The sequence below is a fragment of the Plectropomus leopardus genome, chromosome 23 (genome assembly GCF_008729295.1).
Source record: "Plectropomus leopardus isolate mb chromosome 23, YSFRI_Pleo_2.0, whole genome shotgun sequence".
Lineage (NCBI taxonomy): Eukaryota > Metazoa > Chordata > Actinopteri > Perciformes > Serranidae > Plectropomus > Plectropomus leopardus.
The window spans coordinates 13,605,073-13,623,947 of record NC_056485.1 but is presented as its reverse complement, the minus strand read 5'-3'; the positions used below and the strand labels follow the sequence as shown (position 1 = coordinate 13,623,947).

Here is an 18,875-nt window from a genome sequence, read left to right as displayed (position 1 = left end):
GTTGATTCCTCTGGTCACATATGGTCATTTGCTCAGGGTGTGACAGAAAAAATAGACTTTGTGAACCCGATGAAGACTCAGCAGAAATTTGATGAATCAGTGTTGAGTATTGACAGAAAATAAACTTGTAAATCAGTTTTTACTTTAAAAAAAAAAAGAAAAAGATTCTTTGGTTACAGCATCTCTAATGTGCAGATTTACTGCAGATATTTGGCTTTGGATTAACACTGTCTTAAACAAAACAAGCAATTTGAACTCTTTAGGGAATTGTGTTTTGCATTTTTAACCACTTTTTAAAGTTTCTTTATAATAATAATGAATTCATGAAGAAGATAACCATCAGATTAATCCATAATGACATTAATCCATAGTTTCAGCCCTTTAATCAGGGTTTAAAAGCCTGAACTTCTTCAGGGTTTATCCTCAGCTGTAACAGGACTGGAAAGAATGAGAAAAAGACATCGTCTGTCCCCTAAGACACAATAACACACCCTTGAAACATGATGTATTTCACAAAAAGATAAGTCATAACAGTCCTAATAAAAAGAATCTATAATGTGTCTTTGGAGAGAGGAGCTGAGCTGTGAAGTCATTTTTCTCAGTTTTCACGGCTCAGGCTGTTACTGGCTGTAAACATCCCAGAGTCCGGTTTTTTGGAAGGGAACAGGAGGAAGTTTTTCTGCTGGCTCTTCATTTCCTCATTTCTTTTAGCATTTCAGTGTTACCAGATAAAAAAGTCAACAAATGTGATAAGTTTAAGAGGCTGACATATCAGAATAGCAATCAGACAAGTTTTCATTTAGATCTGTTATCATATTTGTCACGACGGCACTGAGGCAGAAAGTAAAACTCCCAACCAACAGATTATACAAAACCTGCCATGAAAGATACTTCACAAGCACAAATCAGACACAGACACTGATTTAAAATGTGTTCCACATAAGTTATTTAAGATAACTATGAATCAAACTATGTTAGCTTAACCCTTTAAAACCAGGGTTACCATCAGTTTTCTTGTGCTGTGTTCAAATGCATCTCAAAAGTGAAGAAAATGACCTGATTAATTTAAAATTATCAAAAACTTGGGAAAATGTCCAGAAAATGTATTTATAATTATGTATTTAATATTATGTTACAGAAAAAAATACATCCTTTTTTTAGACTTATTTTGGGTCATTTTCTTGTTTGTTTGTTTTTTTACTTAACTTTTTTTTTGTGTGTGCTTATTTTCAGTTAATTTTCAAAGAGCTTTTTACTAGATTCTTGCTATTTTGGGGCCATGTGTTGTTAAGTTGCTCATTAACTTCTCATTAACCAATTTGCTCAGGTTTCAAAGGGTTAAACAACCAGAACAAAGATACATATCCTACATCTGCGTCTGGCATCTATGAGTTTACACACCTGAAGTAAAGCTAAAGAATACATCCTTAGTAGAGATAAAATGGATGATATTTGTTTCAACAAAGTATAATTTCTGTGAATTTGGTGTGGAATTACTCAATATCCGTTTTTGAAATATTGATTTTTGTCCTACAGGGCTTAATGCAATGTTTTAAAATACAATTTCCTTTGTATACATAAGGTTCTATCTGAACTTATTTTAAAAACGATGCCATCATTTTTTAATTGTCATGCCACCACTAAATATAGTTGTGTGTGTGTGACTGGGTGTGATATCTTTTTCTAGACTGTTGATTCTTTAGCGCACCTCCCTTTAGTACATTCAGCACCTTTTTCTATCAGCTGTTTCTCAGGATGTGTGATGCAACAGTGAGAGGGAGGAGGAGGAGGAAGAGGAGGAGGAGGAGGGGGAGGAGGAGGGATGGAGCAGATTTATGATAGCAGTAGGATTATTCTCTTTGGATCAATATAAAGACACAGAGAGGAAGAAAGACTGTCTTTTTTATGTAAAATGCACGGCTTATTTTAAAGCTAATGAAATCAGGTTTAACCAAAATTAAAAAATGAGACAAAGAGGCAAAAACCCAGAAACATGACTGCAGTTTGCTGAAAGGATTTGTCCATTTTACAGCAAACTTTCCTATTAAACCAATCACATACATTAATTTCATTTAATATTATATAAAAAGCCTACAATAATTCCACAATGAAAAAACGATACGTCTATCCTCTAATGCATCTGCACTCAAAAACACAGGAGCAGAAATGACTTAAATAATTAAGGTCACTGTCGAAGACAAAGCCCTGATGGCTTTCCTTTTTCAGCCAGTATGATGGTTGCAGACTAACAGAAGAATATAAAGTGAAAAGCAGAGGTTCGAGAAGTACTCAAATATTTTGCTTATGTTCCAAAAGTACCAATATTGCAAGTACTCCATTGCAAGTAGAAGTCAATAGTTTGGAAATATATTTAAGTAAAAGCACACAGTATCTTAATCTAAACTAAGTATCAAAAGTAAATGTCCTTGTTCTGCAAATTATATATTGTCATATTTTGTGTTATTAGATTATGAATACCGGTGAATTGATGCACTCAGTGGAGCAAGTTTTAAAGATGGATAGATAGATAGATAAACTTTGTGTGTCCCAAATGGTGACAAAATTTTTCCTTTGACTGGCTCAATAAAATACACATAGTTGGCATGAAAACTCAATCAAAGAATCTTAAAAACACATTTAAAAATCTTATCATTAAAATTAAAATTATATAATTAAATTGAATTTTAAAAAAAGGAACACTTCAACCATTAATTAAAAAATACAGAGAAAAAAAAAATCTCAATATGAAAAGAAAATACGAATAATAACAGTACAGGTAAGGTTATTATCTGAAAAATAACTCGTAGACTTCTGAGACACGACAGCCGCTGATTTGATCTTTTACTTATTATGCTTTATAAGGTGACTATATTATGTAAGATCTTTAACATCTGGAAAGTAATCATAACCTTTAATTAAATGTAGTAAAGTAAAAAAAAAAGCATAGAATGGAAATACTAAGGTACAAGTACTGCAAACTTGTACTTAAGTGCTGGAGAAAAACCACAGTCTGAAGAGCACGATGTCTTAGAGGTGATATGAGAGGAGACGACAGGACAGGAGACGAGTGAGGACATCATTGGCCTCAAGTGCTTTTTACTGTCTGTTCCTGCCAAATGGACATGGCTTACAGACTTTATGTGTGTGTGTGTGTGTGTGTGTGTAGTCAGGTTCAGTTTATGGCTAACGGCGACTTGTTTTCTGTGTGCGTGCGTTGTTAGTTTGAGTAAAGAATTTGAATTTATATAAGCGGTCTCACGACAGCTACATGATTCTCTATCACAACCTAGCAGCAGCGATAAACGGACAAATTGCGGTTTATTTGACGCGGCTGTTGGCATGAACTTAATCAGAAATTGAGTCAGAATGAAGTTCGAAGATTTGTGTGGATGTTTTGAGAAAAAACGGGGTGAGGGAGGAAGTATACAAGGAAGAACAGATGAGGTAGAAGTTGCCCTGATGCACTCAATCTCCTCTCCTCATTCTGTATTCTCCCCATTTCGCCCTCTCTGTCTCACTCTTTCACCCTCTCAATCTCATTCCCTGTGCCGCTCACTTCACTTTCAATTTCTCTCCCTCCGTCTGAACCCACCCGGTCTCACCGTCTTCATTTATTCATCTCTCTGTCCGTCAGTATAAGCTTCTGTTTTTTTCCCCTCTCCCTGTTTCCACCTTTTTGCAGTCTTTCTCCTGCAGTCTTTCTCCATCACTCTCGCCTTGTATCTCTATCACTGCAGTTACACAATATGGCCAAAAGTGTGTGGACACCCAACACCCCCAAAAAAAGAAAAGTCATCCTGTAGTGCCAACATCCTATTTAATTGTTCTCCAACTGTCTGCATCATTCTGAAACCATAACACAACAAATGTTGAACATGACTGATTTTCACCTAAAAAAAGGGCAAAAATTGTCTGATGTTATTACTTTAAGTTGCAGGTAGGGAAGGAATTTGGCATAAACAGCATAATCTTGGAACCTATTTTTGTTCCACGAAGCTGGAGCGGAGTTCACAGAATGAATATTTAGCTGACAAATCTGCTACATTTAACTCCATGCCATCATAATCTGAGCTGCTCTAATTGCAAATCAAGGATCCCCAACAAGTAAATGTGGTCTTTAATATTCTGAATTGAATATTAGGCCAACAGAGGAACATTTGGTCAATCATACTCAATTTCTTTAGGGATTAGCATAGTAGCATAACCAACATTGGCATTTATTATTATCTAAATGACACAAAGTTGAAGGTGTTTTTAAAAAAAACTAAAAGATTCAAGGCTTTTTGGAAAACATTTGGGTCTGGAGCCCCTAGAGGCCACCATCTGCTCCATCTCTGCTGGTAAAACCAGTTCTTTATGGACCTGGCTTTGTAAATGGGGCCATTGGGAGAAGTGCAAAATATGACCAATTTTCTTTATGTGATGATATAAGACTAAAATTTCCATGAAACTTCTCAACAAAAATTGTTTGTTAAAAAATTAAAATTGTTTGATGTGTTTTGCTTACTTTAGCTCAAAAACCTTGGAAAGAAAACATGATGGATTATTAAAGTCTCAGTTTGTTTTCTTTTCTGCAGCATTTTACAGTATGTTTTTTGTTGGTCATTTATATATATTTTTGTAGACAGTGAAAGTACGGCACTGTTAAATCAGAAAATAGTAAAAAATGTTGACCAGTGTTTCCAAAAGTCCAAGAGGATGTCCTCATATGTCTTCCTTTATCAATAAACCAAAGATATTCAGTTTACTGTCATAGAGGACTAAAAAAAGCAGAAAATATTCACATTGAAGAAGCCAGAATCAATGAGTTTTGATTTTTTTTTTCCTAAATAATAAATTCAAATGGATTAACCGATCAATGTAATGGTTAATACTAATCGATTTATAGTTGCATCTGTAAATAAAAGTCAGAAAATCTGAATCTATCAAATCTATTTTTTAAAAATATCTGACGAAGCATTCAGGATCTGGCATTTATGAATCTGTGATGTCTTGTCAGCCCATGGATGTCATTCATTCTCTTAATTGAAACTAAGGGGTCAAGCTCAGTAGCATTTGGACAGAGGTGTCCTCATACTTTTGGCCATAAAGCCCCTTTTCCGCTCTGTTTTCTAGTCACATAGCTGATAGTGAGCCAATCTATTTCTCTCTCCCTCTCTGGTCCAACCCCTCCCTTTTTTTCCCTATTTCTCGCTCTACCTCCCTCACTCCATCCCACATTATCTCTCTCTCTCTCTCTCTCTCACTCTGTTTCGCGTCCTGTCTCGATCTCCCTCTCTCGCTCTCTGGCCTCTGATTGGCTAGTTTCTGCCTCGCTCTTTATGAATTGAACAGCAGCGGCTCAATGCGACTGGCTGAGAGCGAAATCAACACAACGAATGCTCTCTCTCTCTCTCTCTCTCTCTCTCTCTCTCTCTCTCTCACTTTCACACACACACACACAAACACACACATAAGCACATGCTCATCGGCAACAGCCAAACCTTTCACTGAAATGTGTGGAGGCTACTCACACACACTTTATTCTTCTTCTCTCTCTCACACACACATGCATGCTCGCACACTCAGGTTCTCTCACACACACACACACACACACACACACACACACACATGCACACACAGCCTGCTTTGTCAACAGCTCACGTAGCACAGTGCACTCAGGCGAGCTCTCTCTCACACACACGTAGCGTACGACACACACTCCGATCTCTCTCTTCCTCGTCTTCTGTCACTCTCCCTCTCTCGTTCATCCGCAATCACACGCCGAGCTCCACACACACACACACACACACACACACACACACACACACACACACACACATTCATAGAGATGCAGTCACACACTCCAGGATGCAGGCAGTGATGCTGTGACGCTCCCCCTCTCTCTCTCTCTCTCTCTCTCTCTCTCTTACACACACACACACACACACACACACTTCTCGATTTGTCTTGCACATGCTTTAACACACACACCTCGTCAGCCTCTCTCCCTCGCTGTCAGTCAGTCAGTGTGAGTGTGTGTGTTGGTGGAATGAGGTGGTGATGTTTTGGGACAGGAAGAATAGTATGGGCAATTCCCAACGACGGCCCAAAGGAAGACACAGACCCAAATCGGCAACAGGTACTTTATCTTTCTATATATTCTATTTCTATTTTCATCTGTGTGTCGCTTCATCCCTCCATCTCTCCGCGTAGTATCAGTTTTCCTGTCAATGCGTCTTTGCATCTAAAATGCCTCATATGCAGGTGTCTCACATCCAGAGGGACGCCTCTATTCACCCCTCCATCCATTTGTGTGACACACACGTTTCATTCATACATTCATTTATCTTTCAATTTCTGCATTATTCCATCCATAAACTCTCATATTTAAAGTGTCACGTCCCCTCAGACCATGTTTTTTCACAGGCATTATCCTGCAAAGCCCACATTCATTCAACCAGCTATTTATTTATCTTTCCTTTTAATATCATACTCTCATAAATCTCCAAATTTCTTACCAATCCATCCATACACACCCAAGTAAGCAAGCCATAATGTATTTATTTGTCTCTATATTGATCTATAGTATCTATCTAGTATTTGTGTTGCGCCTGATCCATCGTGCGCCCATTTATCTCCAAAATGTTTCATATTCTGGTGTCTCACGTCTATGCATTCTTCTTTCCACTTCTCTAATCACTCATCCATGCGTGCACCCTTTCCTCCATTCGTTCTATACACACATGCACTTTCATAGATCTCTCTATTACTGGTTTTCCATCCAGTGCTTCCTCTCATCCATTCAACTGTCATTTATCTGTCTTATATGTACATCTTAGCTGGGTTACGCTAACTCCATTGCTTGTCCATTTATCCACCAATTTCTGCATCCAAAATGTCTCATAGTAAGGTTGTCCCACACCCATGCATGTCACATTTTATCCCTTCAACAACCCATTCATTCATGCATCTTTTCCTTCATCCTATACAAACACACACTTCCATTAATCTTTCTCTTTTTCTATGCAATGACGCAATGCTTTCTTTCATCCATTCATCCTTCCTCCAGTTATCTTTCTCACACATGCATGTTTTGGCTGACAAACCAACACTCATTCACTTTTCTAGATATTGATCTCTGTAGTAATGTTTTGCCTTCCAGTCCATTATTTCCCCATTTATTTGCTAATTTCTGCATCCTCCATTGGAAATGTTATATAGCAAGGCTTCCCACGCCCATACATCCCTCTTTTCACCCCTTTACCAATCCATCCATCTATACACACTTTAGCTGGCACACTAACATCCATTCATCAATCTGTATGACACATCTATCTAGTATAGGTTCACTATCCAGTACCTCCCTATGTTTACTTATCTTTCAATTTTCTCTTCCCTCCATCCTTTTTTCACCCCTTAACCAATCCATCCATCCATCCACTTAAGCTGGCAAGCCTTCATTCATTCATCCATCTATGTATTTAATGGCGCATCTATCTAGTATTGGTGTACCATTCAGTACATTCCTATGTCCACTGATCTTTCAATTTCCTCATTCCTCCATCAAAAATGTCTCATAGTAAGGTTTCCAATGCCCATGCATCCCTCTTTTTACCCCCTCGGTAACCAATCCGTAATAATTCATCCATCTATATATGTATAAATGCATCTATCTTTCATTGTTTTGCCATCCAATCCATTGTTTGCCCATTTATTTACCCATTTCTACATCCCGGCATCCAAAATGTCTCATAGTAAGGTTTCCTACGCCCATACATCCTTCCTTTCACCCCTTCAGCAACCAGTCCATCCATACACACATTGCCCTGCAAGTCTATATCCATTCATCTATCTATATGTCTGTTGGTTCATCTATCAAGTATTGGTTCGTCAGCCATCCCTATATCCACTGAACTTTCAGTTTCCCCATCCCTCAGTCCGAAATGTCTCATGTTCATCCATTTATCCTCTTGCATTCTTCCATCAACCCATCCATCCATCCATCTAGTGGTCAAGTACTTCATTTCATCCATTTTCTCCCTGGAGTCCATGCATGTTTCCATCCATCCATCTTCTCCCCCAGTCATCTTTTCCTTCGTCTGGGTTGCCAGGTTTGAATGAACTAGGTCAATTGGTCTTTTGCCTCTTGGCGTGCCACTGGGCTGAGAGTCTGTATGTGTGTGTGTGTGTGTGTGTGTGTGTGTGTGTGTGGGTGTGTGTGTGTCCTCTACAACTGTAGCTTTTGGCTTACTCGCTGCTGCTTAGCGGAAAGTGTGCAAATACGAAGGTTTTACACATTTTTGCGTATACCGCCGCCACATGCTGCAGTCCCATGCATGTTTGTGTGTGTTGGGAGTGTGTGATTGCTCGGCTGCACGGCTGGATGGGATTACTAGTGGGCTCTTTAATTATCTCTCAGGGTGAGCGAGAGGGCGAGCGAGGTAGAGATAGTGTTTGGCGAGAGAAAGATAGAGAGAGAGAGAGGGGAAGGGAAACGAGAGAGAAGCGGAGATGACAGCCCTTGTAAATCTGCCCCTCTTACTTGCTTACGCGATGAAGGAGGGGAGGGAGAGGATGGAGTGAGGGAGGGGACAGCAGGGGGTGAGGAAGAGGATGAAGCAGAAAGAGGAGGAGAGGAGGAAGAACAAGGGGGAGAGGGAGGAAAGGAAAAGAGAGAAAATGAGGAAAAAATAGGTGGATGAGCAATTTTTGGGAGAGCTGGAGCTGAACCACAGACAGGCTGGCATGATAAGGGACTGAGTGGACGAGGGAGGAAGAGGATGTATTAAAAACACACATGCAATGTGTTTATGTCATGCTGCAGAGCTGCACAGTGCACACACTGCCAGCCGAGAGTAAACACACCCATATGCTCACTCTCTTTTTTCTGTCCACACACACTATGTGCATATCCTCCAGAGAACAGCGTGTGTGTTTGTGCGTGTGTGCAGTGCGCATGTACACTTTAACACAAACCGACAGCCAACCAGCCCGCACACACCTGCCGTGCTGCAATAATCAGCACAAGACGCTTCCCGATACATTTGACCTTGACTTCAATCAGTATCTGAAGCTCATTCATCTCCTTCAAGAGATGATGGTCACATTACTGTCAGCAGGTGCTGCGTTATGTTCCAGACTGTGTCATTTACTGTGATTACTGGCATGATGGCGATACGGTCAGGGACAAGAGGTGTAATTGATGCTTAATGGGTAGAAGGAGGAAGTGCATTTTTCATGAATGAAGGAGAAAAAACAACAGCATTTAGTCAAACACTTTAGAACAACTGCATAGCTTTTTACCCGCAACGACCTCTTGTGGCTTTTGTGAATGATGGTTATTTTCTATGAGACAGAAGTATTATTGTGTTGTTATGACGCAGCAAAAACTGCACTGGAAGGAGGTTGAGTGGATGGTTTGATGTATAAAGTGTTGATCGTTGTTCACATCATGTCAACAATTGTTTATTTTAATCATGATCATGATTATTCTGGAACCTTAACAAATACAATTAAAAGGTTAAATGTTCAGAAAACAGCTACAAAGTGGATCTTTAGTTGGAATCATGTTGTCAAACTCCTATCCAAGGTCAAAGAATGAACACTGATGTCAAATAAATAAGCCAACAGAGATGAGGAGCCAGATGTATAAAACTTGTCATTTTCTTATTAGTTATTGATTCTTACTGAGAGGTCATATGATTGCCCCCCTCCCCACTCCCGTGCTGCTCAGCTTTCACATCAGTGGTGTTATTCTGTACCAGAGTACAATAATGTCAACCTTTCTATTATGCCTATTATTGTGTTATACTTTATCACACATGATGTGCACTTACACAGAGACCCGCCTTATAGCAAAATGCCTTTGCAGCTCTACTCGCCGACTGCTGCTAGCATTAAATAGCAGTCCATATCTGTGTTTTGATTAGGCTTTGGTGGAATGTAAATTTTCATACCTTCATACCTTTCTTAAATGAAAGGAAACCTGAATCAAACTGTACCCGAGTACACATGAACCATACTCAAGACCACCTTTTCAGGTGGACTCAGGCATGGATCGACGTACCGTGCATGAGTACGGTACACTTTTCTTACGAGTCTAACACAAATCAAATGGAATATTGTTTTTTTTACTTGGGTACAATCATTTATACATCATGCTCGAGAAGTCCTAAAGTTGTTGAGGAAATTGTGACACAAAAGGCATGAAAAGCTGACCTTTTTGTGATTATTTCGTCAAATAGTTCTTTAAACTTGACCCTGATCTTTGGCAGATCAAATAATGCTCTTATGAATCATTTTGTCATGAAGTATTTTGGGAGGCACTGACGATCAGTGCTGTCTCTCGGTTAAGAGACCTTGAAACATTCAGTGTGAGCTGTTTTGAAAGGGAAGACAAGTGACAAGTGTCTCCCTTTTAGTTTGAAGGAAAATCTGTTTTGAATCAGTGAACTTATCTTTTCATTCATATTTTTCCACCATTTTTGGCACCCGTGTCTTCATAGCTTTTGTGTTTTTACCAAGAAATTACCTGTTAGTCAAACAGCGTGGGCAGGTCTGTGATTTTATTCCTCGGATTTTCTGTTGGAGGAGTTTTAATTTCCTCTTTTCTTGGTCTGTTAAGCCGTTAACTGCTTGCATTAATTGCCAATTTCTTCTTCTTTTTCTGGTTATTTTCCTTTTTATGACTTCTTTATTACAAACAAACTGAAAACGAAAACACTTCCTGTACAGCAGAGATCTTATCAGGACAGCCCCCCCGGGTCCATTAGCTTAAAGAGACTTTTAACTTTCTCTTGCTTTCTGTCTGTCTGGTTCCTTCTGTTATACTTACACATACATCTCTGTCTTTCTGTGGGTTTTTTGTCATGCTGTGATCAGACTACAAGACGTTGGACTCATTTGACAGATGTGTGCCGTCAACAGTTTGCTGTTTCATCTCATGTCGTGTTTTATAGCAGAACACAGCCGATTGTGAGTCTAGGACACCTCAAATGATTGGAAAGAGCTTGCAAACATTTGTATGCCTCTGCGTCTTCGTCAGCCAGAGGCACTCTGTTTTCCGGATGTCTGTCCGTCTGTTCCATTCTCGTGAACGCTATATCTCAGGAACAGCTTGCAGGAATTTCAAATTTGGCTTAAACATCCACCTGGACACAGTGATGAACTGATTATATTTTGGTGGTTAAAGGTCACTGTGACCTCACAAAACATATTAGGGGGGCATAACTACACAATTTCTACACCAATTGTGGAAAAATGTCATAGAAACTTCTGAAAGAATACATTTATGAAGTGATGACATTTTATATCCAAAAGGTCAAGTGTGTGAACTGGAAAAAGAGAAACGTGAGGACATAAAAAGGTTGTAAGAACCTACAGGCAGCAAGCAGGTATCGTCAGAAAATTCATGTTGAATGTGATTCATGAAAAAAAAAAAAAAAAGACTGTTTTTTCCTGTGTTGACGGATTTGCTCGGTGAGGACACAATCGGTAGTAAAAATTACCTCATCTTCAGGAATCTTAACATTACTATCATGATGACACGGTGAGCCATAAAAAGTCTTCACTTAAAATACGGAAGTTGTCAAAGCACATTGTAGGCTAACTGCATGCAATTTAAGGCATGTTTAACAAATCTGCAGCTTTGGATTTGAATCAGTAGTGACTATCTTGGAAGAAATGTTGTGTTGTCTGGTCCCATTTTTCTTCCTTTCCCACTTCATCTTTTCACCTTTTTTCTCATCCCTCCATCATTTTACTCCCACAAACGTCACTCTCTCCCTCTGTTCCAGCTCCATTTTCACTCTTTCTCTCACACACCTATTTTTGGCATGTTAAACATATGTACAGTCATATATGCATGCACAGCGACTGTAGGTTTTTTGTATATGATGCCTCTCTCGCTCTCTGCTCTTCTGCTGCTATGCAACCGTTGTCCTAGTGATCAACCGATAACACTCTCTCTTTGTTCCAATTTCTGTGCTCAAAAAATACACATTTTTGTCTCTACTTTTCTTCGTCTTTGCCATTATTTGTTTTTACTTCCTCATGCTAATGACCGACCCCACACACACACACACACACACACACACACACACACACTCACACGGAACATGTTCATTCACATATTTCAGATCGATGATGTCATCTTCAGCACAGCCAGCACCCTGCAGCAAAAGAGAGAGAGTGAGAGGGATAAGGAGGGAGGGAAAAGAGCAGGGGTGTGTGATGAGATAATTGGATGAAGGCGAGGAGGAGGAGGGTTTAGAAAACACAATTGAGAGATCTGAGGCGAGATACGAGACATGAGAAGCGAGAGAAGAGAGATGTAAAGAGAGAGATGTAAGATGCTGAAAGAGAGACAAAGAAAGCAGAGAAGAAGAAGTGACGTTAGGGGAGGAGACAGGAAACAGCGCCTGGGAGTGTGTGTGGCCGAGGCTGCTGCTACCATGGCAACCATACAGGTGTTAAAGCAGGTCAATTGAATGCCGGTAGGCAATCTGCCAATAGCCAACAAGCACGTACGTATGTGTGTGTGTGTGTGTGTGTGTGTGTGTGTGTGTGTGTATTCACTGGTTTGTTCATTCATTAAGAACTGAGTGTGTGTTGCCTACTGATCTGTTTGTCACATATCACTCACTCTCACGGCTCCAGTTTTGCGCAATCAAACTTAAAAGTCATAAAGTCACTAACAAGACATTGAAGAGGGCACTGTCATTTATGAGTGCAGGAAATTTATTTTCCAGTGTGTTTGCCATGTAAATACCAAGCATCCTCATGTTAGATTCTTAGTTTTACATACAAATGCATATGTTTTGACTTCGTCATCTTGAGGTCACGAGGATGGCATGGCACCTAGGTGAGAGATGGCCGCCAAGCTGCAGGCCACTGTTCAAGACCGAAAACAGCAAAACCAGTATTTTTTTCTTTTTACTCAAACATCAGAGCGTTTCAGCTGTGATTGTGCCACCGTACCCAGGTCTCTTTTCATGAGACATCGGCAATCTTTCCTGCTTTTGAATTGTTTTAGCGAGACATCAGCATCATTTCCAGTGGCTATTTATGCCACCAAAGTGGGTATTTTATGGTGAAACATTGGCAGTATTTTTAGTGGGGATTGTGCCACTGAAAGAGGGTATTTCTCAGCGAGACATGGATGGCATTTCCAGCGGTGAATGTGCCACCAAAAGTTGGTGTTTCATCAATGGCATGAACCGGCTGTGTTCAGCCACAACATGATCTTTTCCTAACCACGTTTGAGTTAAATCAGTCCATATCTTCTTAGCCTACATCACAGATCAAACTATAACAAGTTCCTTATTGATCTCCAAACTCCTTGTACTTGTCTCAGACTTGACTAACCTGGCAGTACCCCACTTTTCTTTAATTCCTTCATTTTGTGGTATGCAGACAGTTATTAGCTTATTTCCCCTTTATTGCTCATCAAAATTAATGGTGTATTGCAACAAAAGAGTATTGGGACAATTAGGAGCAGATGCTGCTTTAAGATGGAGCTAAAGTCTTGTGTTGCTTTGCAGCACAGAAAGTAACATACACAATATTTTTGGAATTTAATGAGGTGAAGTCCTAAGAGCACTTTTGTAAGAGAAATGTACTTTCCATTTTTGAAAATCTTGAGGGATTTGGTGTTTTGTTTGTGATTTAGCATTGTGCTTTTGTAAAAAATAAAAGAAGAGCAAAACAGCAAAATGGAGAAAAAGGTTGCTTCCATGGGTGCGCAACTTTTTCTTCAGAGTATTTAAAAGAATATTTTAAAACAGCATCTCAGATCTGTCAGAAAACACTATAATCATTTCCTAGTATGCTTTAAATGACATTTCTAAAACATGACTGAACAAAATTACAGTGGAAAGAAGGAAAATAATTGTCATAAGAAGACAACTGTTCTTTTAATAGTGTATATGATCATAGCTGCTTCATCCTAATATAAGCCATAACTCAGAGAGATAATAGAGATAAAAGCAGTGTTATGACAATTAGAACCAGAATAAATGTGTTTTGCCATAAATTAGCTATAATGATTTACAAACAGCATTAAAACACCATCAAAAGCCTCATAAACTTTTATTTCAAAGCTTAGAAATAGTTGTGCGTAAGTTTAAAACTACAGTGTGACATAAAGGTCACAAGTTTAATGATGCTTGATTTATCTTGGTGTCTCCCAGTGGTCGAACTTTTCTTTGTCATGACAGTGACTCAGTGCTGTCCTGTTAATGGAAATCTGTTTGGAGAAGTTTGTGCCATGAAAAATCTGAGAAAAATCCATTCTCATTGTTGCTGAGTCACAGTTATAGAGCTCAGAGGGTTACACTGACTCAACACCAAAAACAATTTATCACTGCAAGCAAATGTTTGGCTCATTATCAGAAAGCATGCCTTCTAAACTCTAAAGAGCAATCACTGTTTTTTGCAGTTTCCATATTTGTAATCACAATATGGCTGCATTCATGTAACTCCTTTTACAATTTACTTCTTTTTCACCCACGCAAACACACAGGAAGCTCTTACAGGAAGAGCCAGGGATCGAACTACTAACCAAACATTTAATCAGACTGGTCCATTGTTCCTGCAGTGAAACACCCTCTGCGTTTCTCTATTGTCTCAAAGGTCTCAAAAATGCATGAGACTAGGTGAGACATTTTTAACTTTAATTTACCCCGGGAAGACCTGCTGCCTCCTCTCCTCACTACTGTTAATTTTCTGCACCGCTGTGCTTTAAAACCAGTTTCACAGGAGCCACTGAGTTCAGCTGCAGTGTTAATGGTGACTGAGCAGCTTCTGTGGCGCTGTTGGGAGTTTAGTGCCTTGCTGAGAGGAACCTCAGCTGTTGTATTTTAAGGTGGAGAGAGCATTAATCATTTGCCCTCTCTGTGGTGAAGATCTGCAAACTCAGCGGCCTCACAGTTCCCTGGCCAGATTCTGCAGCACTTATGGCAGCCGTGGTTTCCAGATATTTGATATTAATAACACCTGTCACTGACTGTGTTGCTTTAATTCTTCCTTTGTCAGGTCTGTTTTCTGCACGGCACTCTCACTGCTGTGTAAACTGTGTAGCTTTTGTTGTGTACATTCTTTTGGCAGTGTCCTGCTTTCTGGCAGGGACGCTCATACCAAAGACACTCATACCCATGGAAAACCTACTTGTTAGTTATTCAAATATTCCAACAATTATCAACTCTAGTTTAGTTGAAATAAACCCTTACAGGGTTTATTGTAAAAATATGCTGTTTTTCACCACAGTTGTTGCTAGCCGGTCGTTTACAGTCCTGTAAAGTTATCCCTACCTTTACTTGCCATGTTTCTGAGCTCAGCAGGTGCATGATGTGCACTATATTCAGTACATCCTCAATAAAACATTTAGGAGTTTAATAGAAAGATAAGCGTCTGTATTTTTGATGGTATTAAATATCATACCACCAGGATTTCTAAATACACTTAATACTATACCATAGAAATGTTGTAACACCCAGGCCTACTTCACTGCAGTGATGTAGATGTGTTAACACCTTGGTGTAAAGTTACTCTTGAAACATAAAATATTTGTATATGAGTGCTAGATGGAGCAGACTGTATAAGGAAATAAGCTTTTAGTTCACAGTGAATAAATTCTATCTGCATTATCTATTTAATTTTTCTCTTGGCCATGTTTATTTTCAATCCACTAGCTGAGATGAGATACATACATATTTCTTTCTTTCACTTTCTCTATTTATCTGTACTACTGCTGTCCTTGTGCTGCTGCAACAAACAAATTCCCTCTCCGAGGATGAAGACAGGTTTATCTTATGTTTCTCTTATTTTATCTTCGTGACCCCTTGTTCTCACATTTCCCAACAACAGTCAGCAATGTTTTGCATCTGAATTTGAAAAAAGGTATCCAGAAAAAAACAATCATTCGAACTTAAATATAAACATATTTATCTACATATACTTTGGCAGTTGAGCCTGCAGAACGTTTGGAGTCGGATCAACGTCTATTAGTCAGTTTTTCCAAACAGTTTTGGAGATGTGAATCTCTTTGCGCATCTGTCACCCAGCTAATTTATTTCATGGTTTCTTTCAGTCAGTTATTCAAAATTGTAAAAACGTCAAGGTCGAAAGATCTTACCTGATTGGGATAATGATGATTTCAATTAGATTCTGAATTCAAAGTGAACCAACCTCAACATATCATATTCACAAAGACATCTACACACACACACACACACACACACGCTTACATACAGTATGCATGCATACGCACAATGTGTAAGAGCCGTCGGTCACTCTTGTCACCTCCAGTGTTTACAGGAAGTAGCTGTTGAGGAGAGGAAGGAAAGGAGCCGGGCTGCACCGACAATAGACGTGATGGAGGAGAGGAAAGGACATTTGAATGTAGACATTGTGGTCCAAATATTGTTGAACATTATTTTAATACTGTGTTTTTGTGAAGAATAATAGGATGTGGTTCCTAATTACAAAGTGGTTATAAAAAAGTTTTGTCGGTGCATTAGCTATATTGTGTCCATTTCGTTAATAGTGTGATCTTGCTTTGGATTAAGGCCAAAGTCAGGATTAACAGAGAAGTCTGAGAATGAGCAAAGTCTTAAAGGAGTTATCAGTATTAAGTTTTTCCATAACATGTCGGCAGCGAGTGATGGATCATGTTAAGTCAACACAGAAGCTGTTATAGCAGTTAAACTGGCTCCAGTCTTTTTTTTAAAAAAAGCTACAGTTAGATTAACTGACGTTAACTGTGGCCGACCACATGATGGAAATACCTCCTGCATTAACACAGAAAGTTGGCACTGAACGTGATTCGTGAGCTGCAGAACTGTCCGGTATGAGCTTAATTTGTAGCAATACTTGATTGTGCATGAAGCATGCAAACTGTCTACAGTGGATAACTTACTGTTTTTTTATTCTCATCACATATTGGGAACATTGACCACCTGTGCGATCTCTTTAAAACTTTGCGGAGTCCTTTAAGGTGAAGGCTGGAAGGGAAGGAGTAAAGGAAGTGTTTGGAGGGGATAGGGAGGCAGAAAAAAAGAAGGGGGAAGCACAACACCCGGCACCGTTAGTTTCCTCCCTTTCTCTCCTCTCACACCATGAAGGAAAACACATTTTCTTTGCAGAGTTTCTTTCTCTCTTGCCTTCAGTTCTTTCTTCCCCCTCCTCTCCTTCTATATCTTTGCCTGCTTCTAGCCACAGCCTGAATGAGTCACTGGGTTTACCTCCTCTCCTCTTATTCTCCTCCTCTTTCCCGCTCCACTTTTCCCTCCGAGTTTACATGATAGCTTCTGTGCCGGAGACAGTTAAGGAATACAGACATGGAAGTTTTCTGGGCCAGGACAGGTAAGAGACAATGGAAATGGCTCATTTTTTGGATAAAAATGAGGGATTCATGTTATGGTTTGCAGAAGTTGGGGCAGGGTGGTACTAGAACAAGGAGGGCACCTTCTTCTCAGGATAAGAAAAGCACAGGAATGTTACACTTGACAACAGCGAGGGTAACGTGACCATGTGCTCGCATCGTTTCTGTTAACATGCAGCAGTATGTGCAGTCTTTGTGGCGGTGGTTTTGATGTTTTTGGCATTTTGGGACAAGTTATAGGCAAAGCTTTCTGTTCTTGAACGTCACACATCACGGGAGCATCATAGCTGCTGGTTATTGTGAATGTCTGTGTGTGTGTGTGTGTGTGTGTGTGTGTGTGTGTGTTTGTGTGGGTGTGTTGAGGTTTCACACGCTTTTGAGGGGGAGGAGCATGGCGAGATCTTGTGGTGGTTTGTCATAAAGTTTTGGAATTTCACATGGTTTTTTTAAAAGAAAGAATTTTGTGTTGTAGAAAAGCATTAAAATATAAAGTTTAAAGCAAATAGCTTCTTGTTTTTAAAAGAAAAGCTTTAAAAACCTTAAATTAAGCCCTTAATAATCAGTTTTTCCCCTTAAGAAGCTTTATGGTTGGAAAAACCATCTTATTCCACACTGTCTGACAGCATTACTGCAAATATACAAACCCAAGACTCCATGGCTGCAATATTCGATCAAATGGAAATCTTTTTACATGTCTTGTGTATCATTTTATACACATATCTAAGATCTTTGGAAAGTTGCAGATCTCCAGTTTAAAATAAAGTTCTGTTGAACTGAAACCATATTTGGTTTCAGGGCAAACAATATAAACATATGGTCATGCTTAAAGTTTTGATTGCAGACTTGCATGCTCACATGTGACAGACAGACAGCTCAGTGTGTGTTTATGTGTGTGTTCATGTGTGTGTCATCACCTCTGAAAGGCTCTTTGTGTGTCGAGGAGACCACGCTTTGCACTTTGTTCGTCTTTTCCCCCCGCAAAAAGTCTTCACACATGCCTGTTAAGGAGCCACAAGGTCACCTGAGGTCATCAGTGTGTGTGTGTGTCTGTGTGCCTGTGTGTGTGTGTGTGTGTGTGTGTGTGTGTTAGTGTAACGTTGCAAATGTACAAGCACACATTGGTTTGACTATGTTGCTGAAAGTGCAGTTTGACTCTGGCTCGGTCTCAGTGTGGTTTTGTGTGCAGCTACAATGGTTTCCAATAGAGCAATTATTATAATATCAAATACACACACACACACACACACACACACACACACACACACAGAACTGAGGGATAGTTTTCTACTGTTTTACACTCCACAATGGAAAAATGAAGCAAGGCATGAACCATGACACACACAGTCACATGTTAGTAGCACACATACACACAGTATTTCTCACATGTATACATCATGCTCAGTTCCACGACAACACACTCACACACATGCATGCTTATCTCATTATCTCACCCTTTCTCTCTCTCTCCATGTCTCTCACCCTTTCTCCCCTCTGTTGCCCAGTTTAATACGAA

The 18,875-nt window shown here is 39.5% G+C and overlaps 1 protein-coding gene across 1 annotated transcript in view; it reads left to right on the top strand.

Moving 5' to 3' along the window:
• The window catches only part of nhsl2 (NHS-like 2), a 153,084-nt gene that overhangs the window by 60,838 nt on the left and 73,371 nt on the right, over window positions 1–18,875 (top strand). The gene's annotated exons all lie outside the window — the stretch shown is intronic.